Source organism: Mauremys mutica, chromosome 1 (genome assembly GCF_020497125.1).
Source record: "Mauremys mutica isolate MM-2020 ecotype Southern chromosome 1, ASM2049712v1, whole genome shotgun sequence".
NCBI classification, from domain to species: domain Eukaryota; kingdom Metazoa; phylum Chordata; order Testudines; family Geoemydidae; genus Mauremys; species Mauremys mutica.
The window spans coordinates 89,913,985-89,935,191 of NC_059072.1; the positions used below are offsets into that span (position 1 = coordinate 89,913,985).

The 21,207-nt window shown below is 42.6% G+C and overlaps 1 protein-coding gene across 7 annotated transcripts in view; it reads left to right on the plus strand.

The window, feature by feature from the left end:
• Positions 1-21,207, plus strand: part of LOC123345783 (activating transcription factor 7 interacting protein) — a 170,501-nt gene that overhangs the window by 38,853 nt on the left and 110,441 nt on the right. For 2 of the 7 annotated variants that reach the window (XM_044982851.1, XM_044982896.1), the window contains exon 1: positions 21,121-21,197. The exons of 4 other annotated variants lie outside the window; for them this stretch is intronic. The gene's annotated coding sequence lies outside the window, so the exon portion shown is untranslated. Of the gene's footprint in view, positions 1-21,120; positions 21,198-21,207 lie in introns of those variants that run through there. One more of the 7 variants, XM_044982874.1, reaches the window with a different exon arrangement.

A 21,207-nucleotide genomic window follows, 5' to 3' on the forward strand; every position in this document is an offset into this window, starting at 1 on the left:
CCGGCCCCGACCTCGGCCGGGCGGCGCGGTTCCTGCCCGGCACCCGGGTCCGGCCCCGACCTCGGCCGGGCGGCGCGGGTCCGGCCGGGTGGTTCCGGTCCTGGCCCCAGCCCAGCTGGGCCCCCATCTCCAGGCAGCACTGTAAGGTAAGGGAGCAGGGAGCGGGTGTTGGATAGAGGGTAGGAGAGTTGCGGGGGGGTGTGGATTAGTGTCAGGGCAGTCAGAGGGCAGGGAACAGGGGGATTGAACGGGGCCAAGGGTCCCGGGGGGGGCAGTCAGGAAGGAGTAGGGGTTGGATGGGGCGGTGGGGGGCAGTTAGGGGTAGGGATTCCAGGGACAGTCAGGGGACAGAGAGAAGGGGTGGTTGGATGGGGTTGGGGTCCCCGGGTGCCATCAGCAATGAGAGAAGGGGTTGGATGGGGTGGCAAGGGGCAGTCAGGGGACAGGGAAGGGGGGTGGATAGGGCACAAGTCCCGGGGCGGGGGCTGTCAAGGAACATGGGGGGGTTGGATGGGGCAGGAGTCCGGGGGGGGCATGACCCCTCATGGGGTGAGGAGGAGGGAACCGGTTGTTAGTATTTTGGCAGCTCATCACTGACCGCGGCAAGCATGGAGCCCACACAGCTGACGGTAAGTCTCCTGGGTGCTGGCAGACATGGGACTGCATTGCTACACAGCAGCAGCTCATTGCCTTTTGGCAGCAGATGGTGCATTAGGACTGAAAGCCATCGTCGTCATACAGAGATGGGAGTGACTCAACCAGGTCATTTCCCATATTCTGCCGAGCGCCCAGGAGATGTTGAGGGCTAGCAATCATAATATAGCATCTTCTGGCGAGTAGCCAGGAGATGACGGCTTACAGTCTTAATTCTGCCAAGCGCCCTGGAGATGACGATGGTTAGCAGTCATACTGCACCGTCTGCTGCCAGCCTAAGATGTAAAAGATAGATGGCGTGGATCAAAACAAGAAATAGACCAGATTTGTTTTGTATTCATTTGCTCCCCCGTCCCTCCGTGAAATCAACAGCCTGCTAAACCCAGGTTTGTTAGTTCAATCCTTGAGGGGGCCATTCTGTGTGACAGTTGTTTGTTTCTCCTTGATGCAAAGCCTTCACCTTTGTGGAATTTAATTCCCTGTAAATCATGTCGTCAGTTGCCCATCCCTCCATCAGAGCAATGGCAGACAATCGTTGTGTGCCTTTTTTCAGTGCAGACACCATACCACGGCAAGTATGGAGCCTGCTGAGCTCAACGCAGCAGTCAAGAACATTGTAAACACCTCGCGCATTATCGTGCAGTTTATGCTGAACCAGACCCTGCAAAACCAGGCGAGGAGGAGGCGACAGCAGCACGGCGACGAGAGTGATGAGGACATGGACACAGAATTTTCTCAAACTGCGGGCCCCGACGCTTCGGAGATCATGGTGTTAATGGGGCAGCTTCATGCCGCGGAACGCCAATTCTGGGCCCGGGAAACAAGCACAGAGTGGTGGAACTGCATAGTCTTGCACGTGTGGGATGAGTCCCAGTGGCTGCGAAACTTTCGCATGCGTAAGGGCACTTTCATGGAACTTTGTGACTTGCTTTCCCCTGCCCTGAAGTGCCAGAATACCAAGATGAGAGCAGCCCTCACAGTTGAAAAGTGAGTGGCGATAGCCCTGTGGAAGTTTGCAGCCCCAGACAGCTACCAATCAGTTGGGAATCAATTTGGAGTGGGCAAATCTACTTTGGGGGCTGCTGTGATGCAAGTAGCCAAAGCAATCGCTGAGCTGCTGCTACCAAAGGTAGTGACTCTGGAAATGTGCAGGTCATAGTAGATGGCTTTGCTGCAAGGGGATTCCCTAACTGTGATGGGGCGATAGATGGAACCCATATCCCTATCTTGGCACCGGAGCACCAGGGTAGCCAGTACATAAACTGCAAGGGGTACTTTTCAATGGTGCTGCAAGCACTGGTGGATCACAAGGGACGTTTCGCCAACATCAAAGTGGGATGGCCGGGAAGGGTTCATGACGCTCGTGTCTTCAGGAACACTAGTCTGTTTAAATGGCTGCAGCAAGGGATTTACTTCCCAGACCAGAAAATAACTGTTGGGGATGTTGACATGCCTATAGTTATCCTTGGGGATCCAGCCTAGCCCTTAATGTCATGGCTTATGAAGCCATACACAGGCAGACTGGACAGGAGTCAGGAGCTGTTCAACTACAGGCTGAGCAAGTGCAGAATGGTGGTAGAATGTGCATTTGGACGTTTAAAGGGTCGCTGGCGCAATTTACTGACTCGCTCAGACCTCAGCCAAACCAATATTCCCATTGTTATTGCTGTTTTGCTGTGTGCTCCACAATCTCTGTGAGAGTAAGGGGGAGAGGTTTATGGCAGGGTGGGAGGTTGAGGCAAATCACCTGGCTACTGATTATGCGCAGCCAGACACCAGGGCGATTAGAAGAGCACACCAGGAAGCACTGCGCATCAGACAAGCTTTGAAAACCAGTTTCATGACTGGCCAGGCTACGGTGTGACAGTTCTATTTGTTTCTCCTTGATGAAAACCTGCCCCCTTGATTGCCTCATTCCCTGAAAGCCACCCACCCTCCCCCCTTTGATCACAGCTTGCTTGCAAAGGAAATAAAGTCACTATCGTTTAAAAACCATGTATTCTTTATTAATTCATTATAAAAACAGGGAGAGAACTGACAAGGTAGCCTGGGTGGGGTGTGAGAGGAGGGGAAGGAAAAGGCCACTTCAAAACTTGTTGAATGACAGCCTTCTGTTGCTTGGGTTGTCCACTGGGGTGGAATGGCAGGGTGCACGGAGCTTTCCTCCCCCCCTTGCATTCTTGGGTATCTGGGTGAGGAGGCTGTGGAACTTGGGGAGGAGGGAGGGCGGTTAAACAGGGCCTGCAGCGGCACTCTGTGATCCTGCTGCCGTTCCTGAAGCGCCACCAGATGCCGGAGCATGTCCGTTTGATCCCGCAGTAGCCCCAGCATTGCATCCTGCCTCCTCTGATCTTCCTGCCACCACCTGTCCTCACATTCGTCCCTCCTGTCCTTGCATTCGTTGTCCGCTTTCCTGTACTGTGATACTGTGTCCTTCCACTCATTCAGATGAGCTCTTTCATTGCGGGTCGACTGCATGATCTCAGAGAACATTTCATCTCGCGTGCGTTTTTTTTTGCTGCCTTATCTGAGATAGCCTTCGGGACGGAGGAGGGAGGCTTGAAAAATTTGCAGCTGTGGGAGGGAGGGAAAAAAGGGAGAGAAGTATTTTAAAAGATACGTTTTACAGAACAATGGGTATACTCTTTCATGGTGAACAACACTATTCACATTACATAGCACATGTGATTTCGGTACAAGGTCGCATTTTGCATCTTAATATTGAGTGCCTGCGGTTTTGGTGTTGGAGATTACAGACGCAGGGCCGGGCAACAGAATTCGGCTTGCATGCGGCCATGGTAAGCCATTGTCTTTCAGCTTCTGCAACCTTCATAAAAGCAGTGCCCTCCTTTCCCATACCAAGCAAAGCCCGTTGAGTGCTGCGGTTTTTGTGTTAATGTGCAGCAGCAGAAACCAAACTAACCCCTTCCCCGCATCCAATTCTCTGGGATGATTGCTTTACCTCTTCCCCCCACCACGTGGCTGGTATCAGGGAAGATCCCTGGTAGCCAAACACAAACAGCTCAGCGCCAATGAGCCTCCCCCCCCACGCTTTGCTAACTGCGGGAAATATTTCTTTTCAGCCACAGGCAAACAGCCCAGTAGGAACGGCCGCCTCTGAATGTCCCCTTAATTAAATTCCCATATTTCAACCAGGTTACCATGAACGATATCACTCTCCTGAGGATAACACAGCGAGATAAAGAACGGATGTTGCTTGAATGCCAGCAAACACCGGGACCATACGCTGCCAGGCTTTGTCATGCAATGATACTAGATTACTTGCTACTAGCATGACGTGGTAAAGTGTCCTACCAGGGAGGATGGAATAAGGCTGCCCTACCCAGCAACCTTCTGCAAAGGCTTTTGGAGTACCTCCAGGAGGGCTTCATAGAGATGTCCCTGGATGATTTCCGCTCCATCCCCAGACACGTTAACAGACTTTTCCAGTAGCTGTACTGGCCGCGAATGCATCCCAAGTCCTCAGGGCAAATTTAATCATTTAAAAAACAGTTGCTTTTAAACCATGTTTTATATTTACAAAGGTACATTCACCAGAGGTCCCTTCGCTGGCTTCATGGTCCAGGATACTGCCTTGGGAGGGTTGGGGGCTATTTCAGTCAGGCTGAGGAAAAGATCCTGGCTATTGGGGAAAACGGTGTGCTGTGTGCTCTCCACAAGCTCATCCTCCTCCTCATCTTCCCCGTCCGCAAAATCCTCAGGCATGGCTGAGAGTACCCCCTCCTCGGAATCCACAGTCAGGGGTGGGTAGTGGTGGTGGCCCCCCCTATAATTGCATGCAGCTCAGCGTAGAAGCGGCATGTCTGTGGCTCTGTTCTGAAGCGTCCGTTTTGCTTCTTTGGCTTTCTGGTACACTTGTCTGAGCTCCTTAACTTTCACGTGGCACTGTAGTGAGTCCCTATTGTGGCCTCTCTCCATCATGCCCTTGGAGATTTTATTTTTTCAAATGTCTTGGCATTTCATCTTTTGGAACGTAGTTCTGCTAGCACAGAATCATCTCCCCATACAGCGATCAGATCCAGTACCTCCCGTACGGTCCATGATGGAGCTCTTTTTTGATCAGCTCTCCACGCTGGGCAAACAGGAAATGAAATTCAAAAGTTCGCGGGGCTTTTCCTGTCTACCTGGCCAGTGCATCCGAGTTCAGATTGCTGTCGAGAGCGGTCACAACAGTGCACTGTGGAATAGCTCCCGTAGGCCAATACCGTCAAATTGCGTCCACACTAACCCTGATTCGAACCGGCAATGTCTATTTCAGCACTATTCCCCTCGTCGGGGAGGAGTACAGAAATCGATTTTAAGAGCCCTTTATGTCGAAGTAATTGGCTTCATTGTGTGGACGGGTGCAGGGTTAATTCGGTTTAACGCTGCTAAATTCGACCTTAACCTGTAGACCAGGCCTTAGACTCCTCTCAAATTCTGCAGTCCCAGGCCTAAGATGGGGCCCTTCTAGCACCTCAGTAGTGGTTATGAAAAGAGTGCTTGCTGTGCTGGCTAAAGCCACTGACTGACTACTTCTCTCCAGCACTGACTCTTTGACCTTCTTGGTACCCACAGTATCCAGCACTTAGTTAACATCCCTTTCAATGCTTATAGCCTTTTGGGCACCAAGTGACCTGTCTGTGGGCCTGATACTGGAGTCCCTGTTGCTGACTCATATAACATCATCAGTACTAACTAGGTCTTAGGCCACCAAAATTATGGTAGAGTGAAGAGGCTGATACTGTCTGCTTCCCTAACTTGGTAGGAAAGATGCAGGAGCGTCGGAGCATATCAAGGATAGCCCCAACCACTGAAAGAGGCATGTTCTTTAAATCTTTTCCATCAAGACATAGTAGAGACTTATCTCCTGCTCATCTCCTCTGCCTCCTCCATGGGCACCACACTGGCAGTCAAAGACAGATTTCAGAGATTACTCTTTGAGCAAGGGAGGCCATGGATCTCACAGGAAACAGGGCCCCTGTTTTTCTTCTCTGTACACCTATCCAGTATCCATATGCTTAGAGGCCTTTGGGTATGCAGCTATATGACCACAAGCCAGTGGTGTGCTGCTCCCCCTGCCTCTGGCCACATTTTCTTCCCCTAAGAATGAAGAGGATCAATGGGCAGAGATGGAAGAACAATTGATCCTGGTGACATTTTCATCATCCACGCCTAATGAGGCAGGCAGTCCTCCTATCCTCAGCTTTTAAGGTATTCCAAGACCTGATGGAAACACATGGCCCAGATCCAAGAACTCTTGCACTACTTTCCAGTGGGATAAGTCACACAAGCTGCTAGACAGTCTTCTTTCTTCCATGCCTGGTAAACTTGTCATGTCTATTAACGAGGGATTTTTTAAAGCCTGTAGAGGATTTGTGGTGGACTTTAACGTCAATGCCTGCCACTTCTGAGGGGCAGACTTACTGTATGGAGTTTCTCCCAAGGGCTTTGAGTCCTTTTAGTTAACATCTGGTGCCAGGCTCATTTTGTTATAGCAGCTATCCAGGAACGATCCAGGCCCAGGCAGCAAGGGCCTCCTAAAACAACAACAAAAGAAGACTGAGACTGGATCTGTTTGGCAGAAAAATCTATTCTTCTGTTAGTCTCCAGATGTGTATTGCAGACCACTCTGTGTTTTGCCAGAAGCATTGGTCTGCACTGGGATAAATTGTCTCAGTTTATGGAAAGACTCTCACAGGATCACAGGGAAGAACCCAAATCCATCAGGCTAGAGGAACAGGTGATAGCTAGAACCTCCTTGCAGGCTGCTTTGTATGCTTCTGATACTGTACAAAGATTAGGTTTGTTTGGCCAATTGTGTAAGCTGGAGCCATTCCTGCACCTCAGATGTCCTTGCAGGGCCCCTTCACGTGAGGCATAATGGGCAGAATGAGCCTAACCATTCCTTATTTCCTTCATTAATACAAAATCCTGTATGAGTAGGACTCCTTAGTCACAGGGAAAGTATGTGTGGCATAGAATCCATGTGTACAACACGTCTCAAAGAACCACAGTTACTGTAAAGTAACTGTTCTTTGTATAGTGCTGTTTCTTCCTACCACACTAATGTCACCACAACCCACGCAGATTAGGGTTCTTGTTATGCGGAAAAATCATGTACAGGTAAATATTTAGAAAAATTTAGGAGTGGATGGGACATTACGTGCAAGGTACTATCTGGACCGATGAACAGCTGTTTCTCCTCCGTTCTCCACATTGGGGTGCCTTTTGCACTGCTTTTCTGTGAGAGCTACCTCTCTTGGTCTGCTCACACACAGCATACAGCATGTAAGTTACTCCCAGTTATACTGTATGAGTGCTATGTCCAGCCACTCATGCAATTGCAGAGTAACACCAGCAAATTCCCAGTTCCAGACATTCCCCAGAAATGTACTGCCAGCTCTCTGTTGGACAAGACAAGCTCATATAAAGTCCATCATTTTATTAATAGAAAATGATATGCCCAAATCCTGTTATCCCAAATGGAGTTTCCCAAACACCTCAATCCAAACACACTGGTTTATCTAACAGTAAAACAAATTTATTAACTACAGAAAGATAGACTTTTAAGTGACTACAAGTATTGAGGCATAAAAGTCAGAATTGGTTACAAGAAAATAAAAGTAAAACACAACTAATACCTAACTTAGCTTAAGTGAATTCAAAGCAGATTTCTCTCACCACATTTCAGCAGCCTTATTGGATGAATCTCTTTCAATCAGGATCCCCTCCCCCCGTCCAATGCAGCTTCCTTTGTTGTTCAGGTGTTGTGGATGCTGGGGCAGAGAGAAAGGGGAGTGATAATTTGGGGTGTCTGCTCTCCCTTACTGTTTTTCTTTGTTGAGAATCATCCCCTGTTGAGGTTCAGGAAACAGAAAGTCTGTGTGATGGGAATCCCAAACTATTTCTTTGTCAAGATGTAGGTTTTTTTTGCCCCCACCCTCTTTTCTGCCAAAGAACGGCCACTTAACCAGGTGATGGTCCATTTGATTTTTGTTGACACCTGGTTGAGGTGTCGGCTAGCCTTTAGTCTCTGGGAAACTGGTTTGTGACAGCTCCCCAGACTTGGAACATGTCTTAGTAATATCATATAGTACAGGGGTAGGCAACCTATGGCACGGGTGCCGAAGGCGGCACGCAAGCTGATTTTCAGTGGCACTCACACTGCCCAGGTCCTGGCCACGAGTCCGGGGGGCTCCACATTTTAATTTATTTTTAAATGAAGCTTCTTAAACATTTTTAAAACCTTATTTACTTTACATACAACAATAGTTTAGTTATATATTATAGACTTATAAAAACATTAAAATTTTTACTGGCACGCGAAACTTTAAATTCGAGTGAATAAATGAAGACTCGGCACACCACTTCTGAAAGGTTGCCGACCTCTGATATAGTAAACCATGTAACTTTACATACAATGTTGCCTGCCATGCATATTTTACCAGGACAATAATGGGTAGCAAATTGAGTTTTCAAATCATACTTCACAGGACATATTTTGTTCAAAATTTACCGTAGCCCTGTAAAAAGGGGTGAACATAGGGGGACAGACTGTCACAGTGGAAAAGTAAATACTCCCTGCATTTTTTTTAATTCTTGCATTTTTCCTTGCAACCTTTTGCTTGCCCTCACATGAGGTCTTAATTTGCTTTACAAAAATGGCAACAAAATAAATCTTCATGGCTTAAATTTAGTAGTGATCAAAATAGGAGGAATTTGATTTTGAAATGAATGAATCGTATAAGCTGATTGCTTTATTTAAAAAAAAATTTTTTTTGAAGGGTCTGTGGCCTGGTTGATCAGACTTTGTGAAACAGTTGTGAAGAGTTTGTTTGCAGTTGGTATTGCATTTAGTAATGCATTGCCTCTGGGGGTTTTTTATGTGCAAATGCTAGGTTCATTTAAGTATTCCCAAGTGGCAGAAAGCCGATATTGAGACGGCCCAAAAAGAGTTGCTTAGCAACTCTGTGTGCTATCTCTTGGCCACAGATGATGATAGCTAATGTTAGCAGCAGTGCAGCTAACAGGGAAAGACTCGCACTCGCGCGCTCTCTCGCTCTCTCTGCCTTCTCCTCCCCCTCTCCCCCAACCAAATTTGAATAAGACTCAATTCAGGTAGTGTTGAGTCTTCAAAATACCTGTCTGATGAGGATACCTGACTGAAGATAGATAGGGGTGTAATAATCAAGAGTTGTGTTTTGTTTTTTTTTAGGTTGTTTAAAACTCTGTCTAATTTAAATTTGTGCAATATTTCAGAGAGGACTTAAGGTCTGATTGTCATATCCTTCTCCCTAGCTTGCTTTCTTCTGAATTCACCCAACTTGATTAACCCAATTTAAAAAATACACATTACATGTTTTGATAGTTTAAATTTCTAGCAGGCTGCTCAAGCTTTTTTATGAGACTTCTGAAAGCCAAATACCCAATGGTGGGAGGAACTTATTAATCCTAGTAGCGTAACATCAGAGGAAACAAATAATGAAAACTCATTTATTTAAAATCATTATTGTCTAAACTATTCATTATGGAAATGTAGTTCTGAGGAAAAAAGCATTTGGATGCCAAAATAGGCTTTTGTTTTTCATTACTACCAGTCTGTCCTTGACATATAAAACCCTGTCTACTGTGCATCTAAAATCTGCAGTTTATAACATAGGCTTTCAAAATGTCTTTAATTAGTGGGAGAAAGTGACTTAGTAGCTTCACAGACTAAATTAGAGTAGCATGGGTGCCTCTCTTTCGTTAAATACTGTATCTGTACATATAGTACATTTCAACTTGCTATTGTCCAAATGTGAGACATTAACACAAAAGGAAAGGTATGATTTCTTGGTTTGAACAGAGAACTGGGAGTCAAATGCTTGAATTCTAATCCTGGCTCTGACATAGTCCCCCTTTGGCTTTGGCCAAGTAATTTACAGGTTAACTTTCAAAGCAATCTCTCATTTTGGATGCTTTAGTTATTGGTCACCTAATTTTAAAGTATCTAAGGACCTGATTTTTCAGAAGTGAGGCACACCCAGGGCTCCAGTTGAAGCTTAGTACTTCTGAAAATCTGGCCCTATTGGCTTCTTATTGAACCGCCAAAGAGACAGCTTTTGAATGTGTGGACCTTAATTCTGTGTGTGCATGCATGCACCACATCTCTAAAATGTTATAATTCACTTAAAAAGAGTTTTTGAGGATCAACTTGCTAATGATTGTGGATTGCTTTGGAGATGAAAGGTGCTGTAAAGCTTTGTTAGATCAGTTTACTTTAAATGATGTGGTATCATTGATGTCATATTGTCTGTAGCCTCACTTTATGGTTTTGCCTTTCATGTGTATAATTTAAAATAAAATATTGAAACTTCGGGTTTGTATGAGAGAGGCAAATTTGGATCTAAAATCCTCATGGAAGACCACATTATTGTGGCTCACGTGTGTTGACCCAGCTTTTGGAACTGCAAATTTGCTTACTGTGTGTGTGTATTCATTGAGCAGCTTTATTTATTTATTTATTTTAAAAGAACTGAAGTTTATTTGTCTGTCTGTCCCAGTTATCTTGAAAACTGCTGTTTCACTCACCTTATATCATCATTCCCTTTCTGAAAGATGGATATGGCTTTTTCACTCTTTTTTGTGCCTTTAGATCCGAGAAGTCCCTCTTTTAATGGCTATTTTTAAACATCTCTCAGAGCTAATATCATGTAATGCTCCTGTATCCTCCTGAGGGGTCCCAAAGTGCTTTGTAAATTATTTTGGAACTGGAAATATTTCCTGGTAGTTTGTTTTAATTAACTAAAAAAAAAAAAAAAAAGTGAAAATTTACAGCAAATATTTCCAGACCTCTTCTTCCCTATAGCTACTTTAGTACTCATTTTGTGCTGTCCTGCAGTGGCAATGGGCAGCAGCAACTGTACTCATTTCATCTCCTTGTTTTCGGGCCACTGCTCATACTTGTGCTGCCAGTGCCATGGGACTTTACTTAACTGTCAGTTTTTTATTTCCTGGCTCAATCTTTCCACAACCACGGTCTTACTGTCTTTCCTTGGGAACAGGCAGTGCTGTCCCTATCCCCTGGAAGATACCGTTCCACTATGGAAATTAAACAAGTCTGAATATTAGCAGCTTCACTTGTAGAAAATGTAACAGACACAAAACACATCAGTTCTGTATTACTTGATATGCATACAGCACCACTGAAATATGATCACCTTCAGGGTGAAGAGTGACAGTTCATAGTCAACCAATATGTGCCGCACAATAAATTAATCAGTGTATCCATATGTTTGAACATTGGGTGTATTGTGACTTTTGCATGTCCTTTGGCAGTTGCTTTGTATCCTGCAACAGGTTTCACTGCTTGGAAAATGTAAAAGTGTTAAGTCTTGTTGTTGAATATACTAACTATATATTTTGACATCTTTCTCCAGAATGTTGCATTGTTTTTCTTATAGCAGGTGTCCAGCTTGACAATTTTACAGCAGAGAAAAAAATGTGAAATAGAGGTAGTCAAAACAACTTTTTCTTCAACAACTTGTTTTCATGTAGAAGAGCATCAAGCCATTATTATTTATTTATTAAGGTAGCATCTAGGGACCCCAACTGAGATCAGGGTCCCATTATGCTAGGCATTTTTTTCAAACAAGGAGAATGTAAACTCTTCACTGCAGGGACAATCTTAGATAGTAAAAACAAACCTCTGAGGGAGGGAATATAATATTCAAGAAGAGTGTGCAAATGTCATGTTGGTCTCATCATTTTTTGTTGGTTTCTTTAAAAAAAAAATTAGGTTGGGTTTTGTTGAGAAGGAAGTAGAGTAGGAAGAGGAAGGGGGCATTAAAGGGTGGGAATTAAGAAGATAGAGGAAAGGGTAGCATGGAGGGTAGTTGAAGTTAGACTGAAGTGAAGAGACTGAGGGTAGAGAGTTGGAGCAAACAGTCAAAAGACATACGGGAAAATTTCCAGAGTAAAAACTGGAGGGTGGAGAGGATGTGACGCTTCCTGGGGGTACCCAGAATTGAGACATCTCGCAGAGCACCTGCCATTAGCATGAAGAAACCTTTTTGTGTCTACCAGGGCTCAGCTACCCAACTCCACCGGCCACATGCAACACAACTGCTCCCCTTTAGTTCTACATAGGCCCTGCTGTCTCTCCAGGTTAGTGAAAGGCAAACTGCAACTGCTCTGAGCATCTCCCTAGAGTGTCCATCCCCTGGTTCACTGGACACACGCTATTCACAAATCCACTAATGCCAAAGAAACAGTACACCCCAGCTTACCAGTTACACCTCTCATCACCACCCTGCTTCACATAGCACTTAGATATGTTTATAGTGAAATCAAGAATAGGTTTATTTAACAAAGCATAGAGATTCAAAGTACACCTCTACCCCAATATAACGCGACCCGATATAACACGAATTTAGATATAACGCGGTAAAGCAGCGCTCCCGTGGCGGGGGAGGGGGCCTGCGCGCTCCTGAGGATCAAAGCAAGTTCGATATAACGCGGTAAGAATTTTTTGGCTCCCGAGGACAGCATTATATCAGAGTAGAGGTGTAATAGTAGCAGAATTATGAAACAAATGGTTACATATAAAATAAAATAACACACATTCTAGAGTCTAGACGAAATTAACAAGATAGTCTTATGTCTAATAGTGTTGCACACCAGTGCTTTACAGCCAGGTAGGCTGTTAGCCTCTTTTCATATGACAAACAAATGCTATCAGCTTGTCTCCACAGTGAAGTATCCAGGGTGTCTCTTGGAACACCTAGCTATATCAGAACAATCCTTTGTTTTTATTCATAAACAGGATACTCCCTTCTGTTTGTTTTTTCCTATGGCTTTCCTCTCTTGTTGATTTCACAGTTTCTTGATTAGCATCAGGTTCAATGTCCATTGTGAAGCAGACAATACACATATGACCAGGGAGATAAGTGTCTGTTACCTCCTACCTGAAAGGAACCTGTCGGAGTCATGTCATCCCCTGGTCACCTATCTTACCAAGACCTTAAGAATATAATTTTCAATATAGTTGCATAACTTCTTAAACGTTATCTTTAAATATATTTTGCAATGATTAGGGTGACAAGTGGGCTACTGGCTCTCTGTAGAAACCTCACATGTAAGCCCAATAGATTCCCATAAAACCCTGTTCCCTCTGCCAATTGGCATCAAGGGGTCTCTGTGTCATGGAAAAGTCAGGAATTGATGACGTCGGTGTCTGAAGATCCCTTCTCTAGTTGCTTGTCTCTGCTGACTGAGTTTCTGGCTGTCCCCTCCCAGCAGTTTTTCTTCCCTGAACTCGTGGCAGGAGGAGGGGTTGGGCTGCATGGGCCCTGGTGTGCCTGAAGCGGGGCTGTCCCCTGCACAGTTCTGGGTCTTGAGTTGCTAGGGGGAGAATAAGTCCAGCTGGGTCTCAAAAATGAATTCTCCTGGTTCATGGAGTTAGAATTCTTCCCTAGCGTGGATTCTTCACTGCAGAGAAAAGAGTTTCTGTATTTAGCCTTTTGTTGTGGTCTTGATTAATAAATGGAGTTATAATTCAGTCTTATTTAATTTTCTGTGAATACAATGTCAATTTTTAGAATGCAAAGTTGGACACTTGTCACATTGGATGGCAGTTCAGGAATATGTGGATGTACAAGGGTGAGAAACAGCCCAATTTGTGTTTTTCACCTTCTAGCTTTCTATCCTCCCTCTCTTCCCCCCGACTCACCCCTGGTGGTAGTGTGGCTGCTGTACTAGCTCTTACAGTCACCCACTGCTCCTGCTGTCTGGCCTAGATGTTTTTCTTGTTCTTTTCATGTGGTATGGCCAGATCAAACCTTTGAAAATCATGAGATTGACATAAAATCATGAGATGTTGAAAAGATAATTTTGGGGGTGTGTGTGTGTCTTTTTAGGTGTATAATGGGCAACACTGTGAGAACCATTGGGCATTGGGAGGCTAACACATTTGTGCCTTACAACTTTGGGTGCACAGGGAGAAAGTATCCGGTCACCAAGCTGTTTTTGTAAGATTGGAACAAAACCTTGGTTTCTTTAAAACAGGAAGGGATATTAGTACTGTCTTCCAAAATCAAGATAATTCTGGTGGACTGAGTGTTTGGACACCATCTCTGTGAGTTAAGACAGTGTATGTAAAAGATCATCCCAGCTCTCCAAGATCAAGCACTTTGAGCAGACTTTTTTCTTTTTTTCTGCTAACCCTTTGCTTATATCATATGCAACTGTGACCTTGCAAGTGTGAACAAATCCAAAAACTTCATGTAATGACTGTTGAAAAAGGCAACTTTTCAAATTAACTATACTTTCTGTATATTTTTAAGTAACTGAAATGCTTTTGTTTTGTTTCATTATAATTTGAAAAGTGAACCAAAATAGTTGGCAATTGACAGTAGGCTCTTACCTTTAATTATAGGCAGTAGCAAATAGACATGCATTTCATTCTTTAATTTGTTTCTTGCTGTAGATTGTGGCTAGCTTCCTTTACTTGAAAGTCATCTAATGTAATACAGATTAGTTATACAGGGGGTCCCTGGTATACGTCTCCCTCTTATCTGTTGTTTTGCATATCCGTTGCTCATCAGTAGGGGAGCGTGTTCCAATTTATGTCGGTCCACATATCCGTCGCCAGCAGCCTCCTTCCCACCGTGATCAGCTGTTTTGCAGCATGCAGGAGGCTGCGGGAGAGGGGGAGGAGTAGGGATGGGGTGCGCTCGGAGGAGGGGGCAGAACTGGGTGGGAAGAGGTGGGGCAGGAGTGGAGAGGGGGCAGGAAGAGGCGGAGTGGGGATGGAGGGTATCTGTCCCCAGTATCCGTCATTTCGTTATCCTTCGCCTTTTTCAAGAATGCAACCCCAACGTATACCAGGAACCTGCTGTAGAACATTCTAGAACTGTGTGAATCATATTGGAGGAAGTCTAACCTTGCACACATTTGCTGTTAAAATGAGGCATTAATTAAATAAGAGGAAAGATGGTCCTTGAGAGACCCAGGTTCAGTTCTCTGCTATGTCCAATGCTTCCTATGCCTCAGTTCTCCATCTCTAAGATAGGGATAATAGTACTTCCCTACTTCACAGGGGTGTGGCAGAGTTAAATGCATTCAAGATTGTGAGGTGTTCAGATAACTACAGTAACGAGGAAGGTTGGGGGGCAGATAAGTAGCTAAGGTAGATAAAGTAAATGTAACTGCAGGAAGGGCACAATTGCACAGAGAAAGTGCATAGAATTCCAAAGAGATGCTCCCCTTCTCTCCCCCTCCCCCCCAATCATGAATCTTTTTAATCTTCCAGGTTTAACTTCTGGACAATTTTACTCTTTACACTCAAAGAAAGCTGTCTCTTGGGATACATATGATCAGGAAAAAAAGATTTGAATCTAAGATTGACCTGTGTAGAAAAATTTCACTGGCATTTTGTATAAACCAGAATGTTTCTTTGCCTTCACAGCTCCCATCAGTGCCACCTTCTAATTTTCTGTGGGAATGCCTAGTTATATCTGATATAGAATTTGGTGCCGTGTGTACCAGGTTCTGTGTCTCAGTGATATCAAAGAATAGATGCAGTTGGTGAGATCAAAAGGGATGATGCTTTGCCTTTGGTCTTCACATGATTTAATTTAAAGAAACCTGAGAAAATTTTAGTAGAGCTGGTCAGAGTCTGTATAATTTATTGCTTTATGGCTTAAGTTGTGGCTTTGGTCACCAGGAAAAAGTGAAGGTAATCTAATTTATGCTGCTACAGTAATACAGAGGTTTGGAATACTGCACCCCAAGGATCTTTGACCTCCCGTCTTGCTGTTGGAGAGAGATGTCCCCAATGTGATCAAATGTGAAATTAATTACTAGTTCTTGTGGGGCATTTTTTTCAGGAAATTTTGTGTTATATTGTTGTTACTGCCATGTCTTTTTAGTGGACTTCAAACAGGGTTAGTCTGGCCTCCTCCATATGCCAGGCTTGAATTTGGTTCTTCATTGTCACCTATGTTTTCACATCTTGGGGCTTTAACTCATATACTACACTTTTATTTTCAGAAGTAGATTTAATCTCTGAACCAAGGAATTAAATGTTGACATGGTATATAGGAATTTTTTAGCATGGACATGTATCTTACATGTGCAAATAAATAAGACAGCAAATTATTGCTCCATGATTGCATTTAACCCTTTCCAAACGGGCCAGAGTTGAAGGGAAATGCTGAGCTCTTCTTGAGTATATACCATACTAGCTATTTGTTTTTTGCAACCCAATTCCCTTTTGCTAATACACATGTGGTTTCTTTCATTTAATTATAACTGCTTCTCTTGTTTCTTCTCAGGACAGAATAGGGTCAATAAAATCATCTGTTTATGTAGCAATAAGAATTGAAAAAACAGTTTTTAAAATATACTGTAGATGTAAGGTTGTATTAAAGTTGTAAAGGTGTTTTGAGTTTCTAGATAGTGCTCCTAAAGGAGTTACTACATACTGTTAGTCCTCATTATGACTGACTATATTTGAACAAGAGCAAACAGACTCATGAATTCTGAGAATCATGTCTGTGCAAGACTTAATTAGCCCTAGGCTAAGGTATTTCAAGCTTCAATAGCTATGTTCCCTTAGGATACGCTGGCAAACTAGACACTGATTTTTTTCAGCAGTCTCTGCCCTTTTCATTGATGCAATACTGACTTTCTGTGATGGATATTTGACAGAAACTCCATGTTTTGTTTGGGATAGTTGGATGTCAGGTGGAACCATCCAGCACAGCTATGGGCTACAGTAAATCATTCTTCTCCCTCAACACTTTTCCTTGTGTATTTTAAAATAGAACTCAATCTGGTTTTATTATTAGCAGTCCAGATACATTTTGAGAATCTTATTTCAGAAAGGTTATAATGTTTGAATTAAAATCAGGATGTCTCTGGCTTTTAGTGGGAGTGTTTGTGGGTGTTATGGAGTAAAAACTTAACCCCAAATTTAAATTAGCTAATTTTAATTAAAACACAAATATATTAGCATGAATTTAAATACATGAATTTTAACAAAAGCTTAATAAATGTGTATCCATTATAAACCATCAAAAAATCTTCCTTCTTTATAGCGGATAAAAATGTAGGTGCAGCATTGCAGGAATCCTTCACTAAGATCTTTCTAAAAGGGAAGATGGTATACATTAACTATTTTACCTTTTGTGATAGTAAATACCTAATTTTAAGTGTGAGTAACATATGCAATTATGTGAATTTGAACAAAAAGATACAAAGGAAATGAGGATTTTTTTGCTTTAAGTTGATTTCTTGGGCAGCATTTACCTGCCCACCCCCCTGCCCTTTCTTGTGAAAGTATTGTCCATATTGCGGTCTTCCACCTGCCGCTGAAGAATCTGATTGATATAGTCCACAGTCAAAATCAGGCTACTAAATTTGATAATCAGCAATCTACTTCTTTACAGCAACTCACCTCAGTGCTTTCAAGCAACAAGAACTGTGTGTTACCATTTCACAGCTGGAACAAGCACTGTTCTATGCAGTTATAATAATAATAATTGGAGACTATCTTCCCCTGTCTTCATTAGCAGGACCAAGTACTGATTTTTGCCCCAGATCCCTAAGTGGCCCCCTAAAGACTGAACTCTCAACCCTGGGTTTAGCAGGCCAATGCTCAAACCACTGAGCTATTTCCCCCTGCCGTTCCTTCTTCTAATGTTTGATCAATGAGATGTTTTTGAGTTTTTAAGAGTTTTCAGTTGAAGAGATCAAATTATGCCTCTGCCTTGTTTTTATGTGAACCTGTTGACCTTCAGAAAACTTCATCTGTTCATTCAGATGGACCTGTGTAAATCACATGTGGCACCTACACCATAATTCTGCTCATGGAGGTCCCCACATCCATTACAGTGGGTCTTCAGCTTACTCATGGCTCTGGAAGCAGAACTCAGATCTCTCAGTCACTAACAGATGAGGAGAAACCACTGACCCTGTAAACTTTGATAGTACCTATTTTTTCAGTTTTTTCTGCTGTGATGTCAAATATTTATTTTAAATGAATAAAAATCATAATTTAAATTGTCCAGAAAATGCAGAAATGTAAGTATTGGACGTCATGTGGGGGCTTATCCATATTACTAATAGTAATTTCATTGCATGAAAAACGTAAACAATAGGAAAATGCTTGATATTTGATTTCATATGTGGATAACTGTCAAATTAAAACCAGTTTTATTGTGGACAAGACAGGGTACTGCTCTTCAATGAGAGTTGCTCCCTTGCAGCTTTTCAGCTGTCAACCCCATGAAGTTTTGACAGTAGGGTTGTACAAAAAAAGGCCACCGTTTTCTTTATAATGGGGTGATTGTAATTTTGTCATTCTCGTACTCAAAAACTGAATAATTATTGTGATTAAACTTTTAAAAAAGAAAAAAAATCTTCATGTACAAATAACAAGCATGGAAGTTTTCTACTCAGAACTGAAATGCTCCTGGAAGTGTTTGCTCAATGCACAGCCGCGGTCAAAAAAGCATACAAAACATTAGCATTTATAAAAATGGGCTAAAAATAATACTTGTACGCTATGGATTCTGCTGGGAACCTCAAGTTTGGCTTTCCCTTGCTGAGGCCTGTATGGCCTGTGGACTACTTGAGCTTGGCAGCACCCTTGGGGATGAGTGGCAGATGCTCTGTTGGGCTCTACCAGGCTTCTTTGGGTTGACTTGTCCTTGGTTTCGAGGAGAGGGGGATTGGTGGTAGTCTCCCAAAACCACTCATTTAAGGTGCCAAAAAGAACTATCACAGTGGATTATACAAATCTTCATAATATGTTCCTCTCTCCTTTCTTTCATACTCTGGCAAGCAATGAAATTGGTAACAATGAAGTATTATCATTGGTCATTTTTAGTTAGCATCCATTGAAATAGACAAGGCAACTCACACCTCTTAGTTATTGTTTCAGGTTTGCAATTGTAGGCATGTTACTGGATCAGTTACAGGTGGTTTGAAGGGATCTTGGTAACCTATGAGATAAAGACTTTTTTAAAATGAAAGGTTAGAGAACAAGACAGCATAAAAGATGCTGGTACACAGTATTGCCGTGTACTAGCTCAATCTGAACCCTGTTTTTGATCTCAAGGAAACATTCTGGCAAACGGGAATCGCCAGAGCACAGCGGGGCGTAGAGAGCACTATGTTGTCAAAACCGGCAGAAAGCGGGTTAAGTTTACAGCTCCTTTTCATTGCCGAAGCAACATAAAAGAGCCATATTTTTTGGTGTGATATATTTACGCACTTCCTGTTTCCCATTGTGAGCTTCTCCTCAGTCAGCCTGAGTAATGATTCATTTGTTAAGCCTTGACAGTCCTTTTTACTGGTTGTGACTGTAGAATTTGCTTTGTGGCAGAATTAGGCTGAAGAAGTGGCTGGGCTATAACTGCTTATGTTTGAAGTTGAAACATAATGAAATGCAGTTTGGAAATGCTCTTTGAAAAATATCTTGAATCTTTTTCTTTGAGTGCATAGTTTTATATTTTTGAGTTGAGTTGAATGACAGATATTTTCCTGTCAGCAAAGATAAAATAATACCTTGCTGACTATTGACCTAAGAGAATTTAATCTACTATCATATGTTACTAGTTCAAATACATCTTACCCAAATCTGTGCTTGAGATTCTTGATTTTTGTATTGTCATCGATGTTTATTAGAAAGTGATTGTTCAGCATTATAGAAACACGCAGTGTCTGTCATTAGCCAGGGCCATTGTTCATACTAATAAATTGAAGACCTTTCATTGAAAGTGTTTCTCTTATCCTTTGCCATTAGTAGTAAAAAGAAAACAACATTGGTTAGCTATACCTTTCAAGCTCTCCTGACAGCAGTTGATACTATGACTAATATTTACAGACTAAATATTTTCATTAACAGCTGCTTTATGGGTAAAGGACCATACCAACCAATAAAAATAACAAAATAGAGTTTTTCAATAGAAAATGGCCTAGTAAATGTTTATGACTTTATATATGGTTGATAAAACTACTACTTATAGAAACCTGTTTCATGGCAAAGTGACACTTCTTCCTTCCAACATTTATTCTTTAAAAGTTTCCTAATGTTCACATTTCTTTTGTCTTCCTTTTTGGTGGAACTGAATACATTTATGTCGCATATTCATGATTCTGCTCTGTTGAAGGATCCCAAACTATTAACTGCTCTGTCTGTGTTCTACATGCTAGCAGCCATCTCTGGTTACAAAAAGTAAAATAAATAAAATAAAAATCCTAATTTAATTTGTACAACCTAGAGGGCAATGTTTGTGGGAGTGTGCGCATGTGTATGTACATATATGCAATAATTTGGCAGCTAAGTTGGTGAAAATTGGACTGCTGAAGTTGGTTATCTCGGGGGATGAGGGGAGGTCTCCAGTAAACCATTGTGGATACTGATCTTTGCCCTACTTAGAGTAATTTCAGAGATATATTTGCGAAAACTTAAAAAATTGCCGTATGCTTACTCCCCACCCCAATCCACCCCATGCTGGATTCTATTTTATTACCAAGAGACTTTGTGTGTAAATGGAAGATTTCTTTTTTATGTTTAGGCTGCTCACCATGCTAAATTCCTTATGAGAAGAGTCCTGTAGTCTGGAATCTCTGCTATTGCTCCTCATTGTGTATCGTTGCAGGCCAGTGGTCTCCTCAGCAGAAAGATAATTTACAAGGCAGGAATAAAATCTCAGTTTCAGGGATGCCACAGTCCAATATGAATGATTGTCACAATCACTTCCATTCTAGTGGATAGTATTGCCAAATGTTTGATTGTAACATCACCAAATTAAACTGACAGAGATAACAGGTCTAACATAACAGTTTCTGTTCACACCCATTTGCATGATCACACCCGTTAATAATGGGAAATAATGAGAGAAGGTATAAAGATGTATATGACAGATAACTACGAAAATGCCACTAATTTTTTTTGTTTGCTTGAGTGTAATAGGGGTTCTTTAATAAAATGCTTAATGAAAATGACTAGCCTAGCTTGGCTCTTTAAAACTAATTTTTCCTTTCATAAAAAAGCACAAACATTAAAAAATGTATTCTACAATATTTAACACCTTTGCCTTCAGTGCAATATTTGAAGACTGTGTGAGTCTTTCATTTCTTGCATTTGCAGAGAAGTTGCTTATCTGTCTCTGCTACATAGATGAATAGTTTCAGGTGTAAAAATTTTTTTGGAAGGATATACATATTGTACATACATATATGTATAGTTTTGCAAATTGAGGCATCATGGGTTGGCTTGTAGTCTTCTCCTATTTTCACACCCATTCGAGGTCTCAACCCAGTGTACTGATTCTATTTTCAGCTTGTTGCCAGGCAGATTTTTGTATTTCTCCTTCTGATTGCTCAGCCTCCAGCTACTGATAGGTGTATGCAAACTAATCTTCAGCAGCCAATCAGAGGGGCTATGCAAATCTCCGCTTAGTCCTGTGACATCAGACTAGTCAAGTATAGTTTCTGTTGCTGGGAGAGCTGATAAGGTGGCAACATGGCTGCAGGGGGCTCTCTTTTGGGTATGTTTTT